The sequence below is a fragment of the Strongylocentrotus purpuratus genome, unplaced genomic scaffold (assembly GCF_000002235.5).
Source record: "Strongylocentrotus purpuratus isolate Spur 01 unplaced genomic scaffold, Spur_5.0 spur5_scaffold_1, whole genome shotgun sequence".
In the NCBI taxonomy this organism is placed as follows: domain Eukaryota; kingdom Metazoa; phylum Echinodermata; class Echinoidea; order Camarodonta; family Strongylocentrotidae; genus Strongylocentrotus; species Strongylocentrotus purpuratus.
The window spans coordinates 3,527,022-3,537,321 of record NW_022145594.1 but is presented as its reverse complement, the minus strand read 5'-3'; the positions used below and the strand labels follow the sequence as shown (position 1 = coordinate 3,537,321).

The window sequence follows — 10,300 nt, the reverse complement described above, 5'->3', positions numbered from 1 at the left end:
GCATTTAGAGAAATCAAAATAACGTTTTCAACCTTGACCTTGACTGATGATGTCATCTAGGCGCCATTTTGTGAAAATTAACTCATGATCATATCTTCATAACGGAAAGTAATTTCTCATTCATATTTATCATGATCAAGGTCAATTTCATGTCAAAAAACGCGCGCGTGCGCGTACGTTCGTGCGTCAGTGTGCGCGCAAAATTTATAAATGCTCAAAATCGTCTCAAATTTATTTTGCATACGTTTCAGGTCATTTTAAGCATTTTATAAAAAAATCGCGCACACGCGCATGCGCGCGTGTTTTCGCGCGTAACACCATTACACAACATATAATCGCCATTGTTTTTCTTTCATGATATTTCACATATTTTTACAAACAAATTGATACCATGTTTATCTCTTAATGACTTTATTAACGGAATGAGCGTCCCCTTAACATAAATGTCCGTGCGCGCGAGCTCTTGTGATACATAACATACATGGGCAAAAACATGCCTATACAAAATCCATTATAGCTCTTTAGGATGCACCTGGACCCCAATTTTGTTTTCATATTCGAAAAGAGTATGAGTTGGAGATATGATTTCATGTCTCATTTGGCCATTAAGTGTATCGTGACATCACCTTAATGGCCTTGGAACACAAAATATGAATTTGCATATTATGACGTCAGCATATTTATGGAAAATTGATTGTATCTCTGTAAATATTGATCGATTTTCTTCCAAATGTCGATATGTTGTAGTTAAGATAATTATCTACAAGCTCAATAATACCATTTTTCATTTTGATGACGTCATCATAGTATAAATTTAGATTAAAGGCCTCATGTCAGAAATTTCATAATATGCATGTTATGCCCATAAAAGGTGAAATTCGTTCACATAATGAATCTACACGATATTGTTTTTTAAGAATTTTTAAGCAGTATCTCGCTTATTTTTGCTCTATTTTGTCTCAAATTTTAGTTGCCAGCCCACCTATACTTGTTCCAAACAGGTATTATATGTCTAGTTTATTCTTTATTTTTCTTACTTCTAACCACTTTTTTGTGGACAAGATAACTTGAAAGTGGCTCGATCAAATGCCTTGAAATTTGGCACACAATATGTATTGGCATATTTACAAAGCACAATAACGTTTTCAATATTGACCTTTACTAATGACGTCATCTAGGCGCCATTTTTAAAATTTTATGGAAATCATCTCATGATCATATCTTCATAACCAAAAGCTATTTCTCATTCATATTTATCATGATCAAAGTCAATATCCGTCCGGTCAATTTCAGGTCATAAAACGCGCGCGTGCGCGTACGTCCGCGCATCAATGCGCCCGCAAAAATTTAAAATGCTCAAAATCGTCTCAAAATTATTTTGCATACGTTTTAGGCCATTTAAAGCATTTTATAAAAAATCGCGCACACGCGCATGCGCGCGCGTTTTCGCGCGTAAAACTATTACACAACATAGAATCGGCATTTTTTTCTTTCATTATATTCCAAATATTTTTACAAACAAATTGATAGCATGTTTATCTCTTTGGGTGGTATTCTCGAAAGCGGCCTAAGTTAAATCAGTGGCCTAAACCTGGTTTAAACCATGGACTATCTTTTTTGCTATTCTCGAAGGTGGCCTAAAGATAGGCCAGGCTTAAATACGTCATAGTTCGGCCTAACTTTAGGCCGCTCAGAGGGCAGGTTTAAATACGTCATAGTTCGGCCTAACTTCGCGTGACGTCACTTTTTAGTTAAATCGACTGTCCGCGGAGAGTGAACGGTAAGTTTTGCATTTGAATTTCTATATTTGATAACAATTTACACTCTTTTGTATGGATAAGCGCTCATGAAAGTTACACCAGCTAATAAAGTATTGTTGTTACTTTCATGTTGCTGTACTGGTGATAATCTAAAATGCTTTTAACTGAATAAATTTGGGGAAAACTTGGTAAATGTTCACAGTGTTGCAGACCAGTCCCATACGTGCAAATAATTGTCGGTTAACATTTTCGTTTCCTGAGATTGAGCAATTTCTTACCGGGTAATTTTTTTCTTGGCACTATTGTACTTTCGTACGCATATACCACCTTAACACCAACTTAAAACTATCATTGCTAGACGTAGAAACTACTGTTATAGTGAATTTTCGAGACGCTGTTGCCTAAAAGTGGACTAGCACTAGGCCTAAATTTAGATCTAGCTGTCTCTTCCGTTCGTTAGACTCTGTCTGAGTCTGATTTGGGTAGGGTCGGCTCCTCTTTTTCAGCCGACCCTACCCAAATCAGAGGCTAACGAACGAAAGAGACAGACATTTCGGTCTGGTATCACCTCTGCCTGAGCTGCAGTGCTAGTTGTGGCTGTTGGTGTGATAATTTTCTACAGGATGATGATGATTTTCATAACCAAACACCCCCCCCCCCCCTCCCCCAAGAAAAACATTTTTTAAAACAATATCTAGACCTAGATCTAAATTTCATCAATAAGAGTCTAGTCTAGACAGGTCTATTAATAGAAATTGAAAGGAAATGGACAGAAGCTTCCTTTTTTGACATACATTTGCTGATAATGTTACAGTAGTTTAGTCTAATAATACTATTAGGCCTAGTTAGTAAACTACAGAGAAAGAGAAATTGTAATTTCTTATCAAATATCAACATAATTAATTAATTTTCATCTTGATTTTCTGCTATTTCAGGTTCTTTTCAATTGATGCATGGGGATGAAAAAAGAAGGCCTCTCCCAAGCTACGGTGTCCCGCCTTGTGAAGTCCATCTCAATAGCCATTGCCAGGAGATCGGACCGATACATCTCAATTCCTTCAACAAGAGAGGCAGTCCTGCAGAGTGCAGACCCAACATGAATTTTATAATTACTGCCATTTCCCTGGCGTTAATATGGTCGGTGCTATTGATTGCACCCACATAGGCGTCTTCAAGCCAGTTGGCCCAACACCAGTTATTTCCTGAACAGGAAAAATAGATACTCCATTTTTCTTGGAAAGTCTGCTGGTGAGTAAAGCTGTAATTACTCCTAAATTTTGTAAATTAAATCATGTTTATACAATTTTTATTAAAAAGATCTGCTGATTTCATGAATCTGCAGATGTGTCTACAGGTACATTATGAAGTGATTTAAAATTGTTTTGTCTGATGAATGTAGGTGCAAACTACACTCAAACTTTTATTCATTTTACATCTGCACGAGCTAATATTTTCAGCTCGATTGCCATGGCTACCAGTCACTCCTGACAATGACAGCTTGGCCTAGACTTTTGGGCGGATATATCTCTGAAAATAAGACACAAATAATCAACAGTTGATTAACTACTTTCAAATTTGGGTCAGAAGAAAATTCAAACCTACCACTAACAATTCTAGACCATATAAGACTTAACGACCTACAGACTGCAGTACAGTACAGTGCAGTAAATTTTCATTTTACTTTTTCCCCTTTCACGAAGCTCATTTTCGGAGATAACATAAACAATAAGACAATCTTTGGTCTAATGTTAGATTGAACTAAAATGGAAAAGTTGGGCTCTAACGATTAGGGCCTTGTAAAATCTACAACCCAGGCTGCGTTTACATCTAGGTTAGGTCAACTGTCCGCTGGTTATCTAAAGTATTAAAGATGTAGACCTCTAGACTTGATTTTAGGAAAGGGACTAACTTGGCTATAGACTTTAACTACTTAGGGCTTTCTTAGGCCATGACATGGCAAGTACAACTGGGTGCAAGCACATTTATGAGATAGTACTGCAAGAATGTGTATGTTTGTTCTTGACTTTAAAAGAGATACCTGTAGTCATTCTGTAAATCAATGATTACTAGTAACTGAGTGGGGAGGGGGTGCCTAGTCACTGCCTACATGAAAGGCGCCTTATTTATTTTTTTAAAGTTAGAATATGATTGACACTATAACTAAGACCAATTATCAATGGAGTAGATCTTTGATATTTTAATGAGGTCTAAACCTTTTTATTTTTGTTTCAGGATGATGTTCTTCTTCAGTAAACTAAATGAAGGCAAATTCCCTGATAATTGAGACAAATTCAGAGAGAGGAAGGAGAACTACTGACCTGCTGAATTTCTGACAGGTAGGCTGTACGAATAAGTTGTTGTTTGTATGCCCAGGTACTTCAAGGAGGGCATTTGTTCATTCACATTTTTCCATCAATACTTTCAAGTAATTGATTATGCACTCCACTTTTACCACAATGTGCATGTAAGTCCACTTTGGTCACAATGTACATGCAAGACCTTTTTAATGTTTAACAGAAATAGGTTTCAATGTGCTTCCTTTCATTTTGTTTCTCTTTTTATTCAACAGACATACTTGCAAGGACTATGAAGTTCTACTTAGCCTCTTCAATGAACCAGACTCTATCTGCTGTAACTGTGACTGCATGGAGATCAAAACCTTTGTATTATGATCTTCATAACATGAAGCTATGGTAACAAACAAGCAACCATTGATAAAAAGCCTGATATGTCCTTGTTGTGTGTGTGAACCCCAAAGCAACCATCACTCATAAGGATGTTTTTATGTACATCAGATGTTCATTGTTTCACTGGAAAAATTGTGATTTTTGAGTCATTTAAGAAATCATGTTTTATAATGTGTTTTATAATATAGTGCAAGTCATGATATAACAGATTCCCTGCAAAAGAAAGACGGCTCAAAAGTAGACTATGCTTTGTTTTTAAAAAATGGGAAAAAGTAATGTAACAAATACATAACTTTGAATTCTAATAATTTCAAGTAGCATATTATGAGGCTATTGGAGCTTAATATTTGACCTTCAATTTTATAATCGTATTCATCTTGAATTACAATCTTTTCTGTTTTAAGAAAAATAAATAAATTGAACATAATTGTTGATATGTTATATACAATATTTCTTTCATATCTTTTGATTTTAAGTGTGCATACTGTTGGGTTCATTGAATTATACATGGAAAAAGTCTTGAAATAGAACAGTGAGAGAACACAGAGCGAGCGAGAGAGAGAGATAGAGTAAAAGAGAAAGGGAACCAAATGAGAAAGAACAATTTAATGGTGAGAGAAATAAACAATGATGTGAGATAGTGTGTGTGTGAAAGAGAGAGAGAGAGAGAGAGATGGAGATAGGGAGAAAGAGTTTGGGGGGGGGGTACAGTGCCCCTTTTTCAAATGCCCCTTTTTTTATATAGCAAAGTTCCCTTTTAACTTTGTAAGAAGTGCCCCTTTTTCCATAGGAAAAGTGCCCCTTCCCCTTTTCAGCTCTGATAAGTGCCCCTTTAATTTTGACATACCCCTTTTCCTTTGACAAGTTTCCATTTTCCTTTGCAATAAGTGCCCCTTTTCACTTTTGAGAAGTGCCCTTCACCTCTGATAATTGCCCTATTTAAATTTGAGAGGTGCCCCTATTAACACAATTATCGGTGCCCCTTTTCCTTCAACAAATGCACATTTCCTTTATTATAAGTGCCTCTTTTTCATTCTCATAAGTGCCCCTATTAAAATATGTTCAATGCCCCTTTTCAGGTGTGATATGTGACCCTTTTCACCTCTGATAATTGTCCTTTTAACTACGATACAATTCCAGCAAGTGCCCTTTTTGTTATTGCTGCCCCCCGCTTTGGAAGTCGCTCCGCGCCCCTGGACGTCATATTGCTCAAGTTGTCAAGGTGATGCATCCTCTCCATACTGCGCGCATCCATTGTCTTAGCCCATTGTCTTAGTGCATTGTGACGTCATATTGCTCAAGTTGTCGAGGTGATGCATCCTCTCCACACTGCGCGCATCCATTGTCTTAGTGCATTGTGACGTCGCAGCTCTGGTACTGAGCATGTGCAGAATCCGTAACCATGGTGAATAATCCATGGACTAAGTTAGGCCAGGTTTAAACCATGGATCAGTTAGGCCACCTTTCGAGAAATGAAAATGACTTAGGTCAGCGGCCTAAGTTAAGCCTGGCCTAACTAAACCACGGTTTAACTTAGGCCAGGTTTAACTTAGGCCGCTTTCGAGAATACCACCCATTATGACTATTAATGACGGAATGATCGACCGTTAAACATAAATTTCCGTGCGCGCGAGCTCTTGTAATACATAGCATATATGGGCAAAAACATGCCTATGCAAAATCCATTGTAGCTCTTTAGGATGCAAGGTGACCCCAATTTTTTTCATATTTTGATTGAGTATGAATCGGAGATATGATTTCATGTCTCATTTGACCCTCAATTAACTCATGACGTCATCATAATGGCCTCCGAACTCAAAATTTCAATTTGCATATTATGACGTCAGCATATTTTTGGAAAATTGATTGTATCTTTGTAAAAATTGATCGATTTTCTTTAAAATTTTGATATGTTCTAGCTGAGACAATTCTCAACAAATCCAGTTGCCATGATTTTTCATTTTGACAAAGGCATCATGGCGTATTTTAGCCATTAAAGGAGGCATGTCAATTTTTCACATTTTGCGTGTATTCTCTATGGGACATGACTTTTTCTCAAAACTTGATTCTACATTCCCGTCTTTCGCGAGCAATATCTACTTCGTTTTAGCTTCATTTACGCTGAACTTCGAGTATGTTGTAGCTGAGACAAAAAGCTATCTCAAATGTACCCTTCATTTTGTCTCAATTTTTTGTTGGATCAGCCCACCTATACTTGTTCCAAACAAGTATTACAAATCTAGTTTGATTTTGTAACTCTAGCACAACGTTTTTCAACCGGGGTACCGCAAGAGAATGATTTGGAAAACGTTGATTTTGTAAAAAAAAAATCAAATATCAGAAACGGTTACAATATGTAATTACATGAGAAAATACAAATTCGAAGATACTAAAGTGTCTTCTTTCCTCGCTCGCTGACAATATATTGACAGCAAGGCAAATAAGGGCAACGAGAGGCCCGAATATCCTCGTATTAGTGTAGCAAGGTCATTCCCGAATATATCACTTTTTATTTATGTACATTCGGCGGCAAGGTGCCCGCATACAGTACTTTAAATCGTTTCTAGTGTGTGGATTACACACTAATTTTTTACCAGTTTGAAAATGTCTTCTCCTTTTTATTCTTAAATGTGCCCATACGTGTGTGCATAGCACTTGACGAGTTCCAGAGTCAAGCAAAATTAATTGTCTGTAAAGACTTTGGGATTTGGGAAAAAACTTTTCATTTCTGAAGAGGGTACCGTGACTAACAAAAGTTAAAATAACGCTGCTCCAGAGAAATGTATTTCTATGCAATTTGAAAAGCGCTGGACAATTACCTAAAACTTACATCCTTCGTGGAAATGTAAAATGTATTTAAGTATTATAGAACCAGCTCTGCATGAGGATGTGCTCTGAGGATTTGCTTAATATTTGATATTTTGCAGAATTGCATTACTCTCCATGTTATTGTGTTTGTAAAATAGACGCTTTGCTGATCACTATAGAGGAGATGGTTTATCCTAAACATTACAGGAAACCATAGGATATCCAGAAGTAGTAAACGCTTCCCATAGCTTTGGATAACAAAACTTGTTTGCAGTCCCATCTATTCAATCTGTATTGTACAACCATGCATCGAAATCTCAGAATGCGTAACAACAAGAAGAAAAATATGCCAGGAAAATTTCTACCTACACCACAAGGCCAGGAGCCATCAAAGAGGCAGCCTTTTATTGCCCATTTGGGCATTGACGAGGCGGTACAAGAAGCGAGGGGCATGACAGCTGATGGGGGCAGCATCAACACACAGCTCGATCATGGGCTGTCTGAGCAGCTAAGCGAGAGTATGGCTGGAGACAGTCAAATCTCACTAATCATTTCCAAGGCCGTGGATGCAGCTATTAAAGCTGCATTGCCAAAAATCATTGATGCTGTGAAGGAGGCATTTTTCTCTACTATTAAAGCAAATTTGAACCCTCATCTCCTGCGAATCCAATTCAATTAAGCAGGATGAGATGCAGCAGGAGATGAGGAGGGATAACCTCCGCCTTACTGGTCTGCCAGAATCTCAGGAGGAGGAGACTGAGGATCAGCTGATCAACAGTGTGAAATCAGTTGCAAAGGAGGCTGGAGTGGATATCCGTTCGGAGGACATTTCAGCGTGCCATCGCCTTGGAAAAAAGAGAGAAGGAGGAAAGAGCAGGCAAACCGTCGTGCGATTTCAATCCAGAAGGAAGAGGGACAAATTGTACAGTGCGCGTTTCAATCTAAAAGGAAAGGAGACAATGAAAGGTGTTTATATAAATGAAGACCTAAGTGCAATGCGCCATGCACTACTGATGAGGGCGAAGGTTGTACCAAATGTAAAATCTACCACAAGCAGGTATGGGAACATTTCCTGCAAAATGAACAATGGAGAGTTCAAGGTTGTCAAGAGCCCAGATGATCTTTTTGACCTGGGTCTGGATGACATTGACTACGGAGACTTCAAGCTCCACTTCCTAGCCTAGGCTAAATATACTCTTTATACAGTTAAACCGACTTCTTTATTATTTTTGAATAATGATAGATATTAATAATGATGAAGAATATACATTTGATGTATCCTCATACAATACTAGTCCAAGTGACTTTGACGGTACATTGCAAAACGTATTTGAAAATTCATTTAGTATCACTCATGTAAATATTAGATCATTAAATAAAAACATTAATGAATTGCACCTACTGTATGATCATTCTATAAAGCACAAATTTGATATTATTGCCCTTTCAGAAGTTTGGAATGTTACTAGTGTAGACACATTCCCATTAACAGATTATGTTTTGGAGGTTAACTGTCGCCAGGGGAATGAGAGAGGAGGTGGAGCAGGAGCATACTTTCACAAACAAGTGAATTATGAAATACTTGAATTTAACGTTGCTCATGCAGAAAGCTTGTGGTTAAAAGTGTCTAAGAATAATATTGATAACTTTGTGATCGGTGTGATTTATAGGAAACCAAATACGAACATTGATGAGTTTCTAAATGGCTTACTTGGTGTACTAGAAAATATAAATATTGGTAGAGCAAATGTAGTTTTAATAGGTGATTACAATATTGATCTTTCACTAACAGGTACGCCAAAGATATCTGATTTTTTGAGCGCAATAGAATCTACAGGAATGCAACAGATAATTTCGTCGCCAACCAGGATGACCAATTTGACTTCGTCTCTCATTGATCATGTGTATACTAATGTTCATAATTACCCCATTCATTCAGGCGTTATTGAAACTGATGTTTCGGATCATTTTCCAATTTTTGTGATTTTTAAAGGTCGAAATGGTTCAGGAAAGAGCTCCTTTGTGAGGAAGGTTACTCGATCTTATAGAAAGTACAACGTCTGTCTATTTCAAGAAAATTTGTCAAAACTGAATTGGCAGCATATTTATAGAAATGGAAATGTGAATGTAGCTTATGAGAATTTTTATGATATGTTTGTAAATGTGTGTGATAAACATGCACCTAATGTGACATTCAGCAGTTCAAAGAAAAGATCTACACCAAAAAAGCCTTGGATATCAACAGGTATTGTAAAATCTATCAGGAAGAAGCATAGTCTGTATAAAAAAATATAGGTCATCAAATTTTAATGAAGAGTATGGAAATGAATACAAGAAATATAGAAATATGTTAGTAACTATTATAAAGAATGCTAAAAGAATGTATTATAGCGAGTCCTTTAGCGAAAATAGAAATAATATGAGGAAGACCTGGGGAATTATCAAAGAATTAATTAGTAGAAATGATAAAAATAAGAAAACAAAGATTGAACAGTTAGTTATTTGTGATGAGGGAACGAATAAAGTTGTGTCTTCAGATGAGGGCATAGCTAATGAACTTAATAATTATTTTGTTTCTATTGGATCAACATTAGCAAAGAAAATTCCAACTGTTAATCTTGATTTCGAAAACTATTTAGCTAGAAGAAATGACAAATCCTTCTTTTGGAAACCCATAAAAGAAACGGAAGTTTTTGATAATCTAAATGCTCTCGATGCTAAGAAATCCCATGGATATGACAAATTGCCAGTAAGATTAATTAAGGATGCGATACCCTATATTGTTGCGCCACTGACGTACATATTCAATTTGTCATTAGAAAAGGGAGAGTTCCCAGATGCATTGAAGACGGCAAAAGTGACTCCTTTATACAAAAAAGGACCAAAGACCGACCCTGGAAATTACAGGCCCATTTCTGTTCTACCGGTCATTGCAAAAGTCTTTGAGAAATTAGCTAATGGGCGTCTAATGAATTTCTTAGAATCTAACAAGATTTTGTATGAACATCAGTACGGTTTTCGCAAGCGATATAGTACGAAGTTATC

The 10,300-nt window shown here is 36.8% G+C and overlaps 1 long non-coding RNA gene across 1 annotated transcript; it reads left to right on the top strand.

Moving 5' to 3' along the window:
• Positions 1 to 1,545: 1,545 nt before the first annotated feature.
• LOC115920858 lies at positions 1,546 to 4,871 on the top strand. Its single transcript, XR_004062571.1, has 4 exons — positions 1,546 to 1,780; positions 2,696 to 3,008; positions 3,993 to 4,096; positions 4,330 to 4,871. It is a non-coding gene; the product is annotated as an uncharacterized LOC115920858 (long non-coding RNA).
• The last annotated feature ends 5,429 nt before the right edge of the window (positions 4,872 to 10,300 follow it).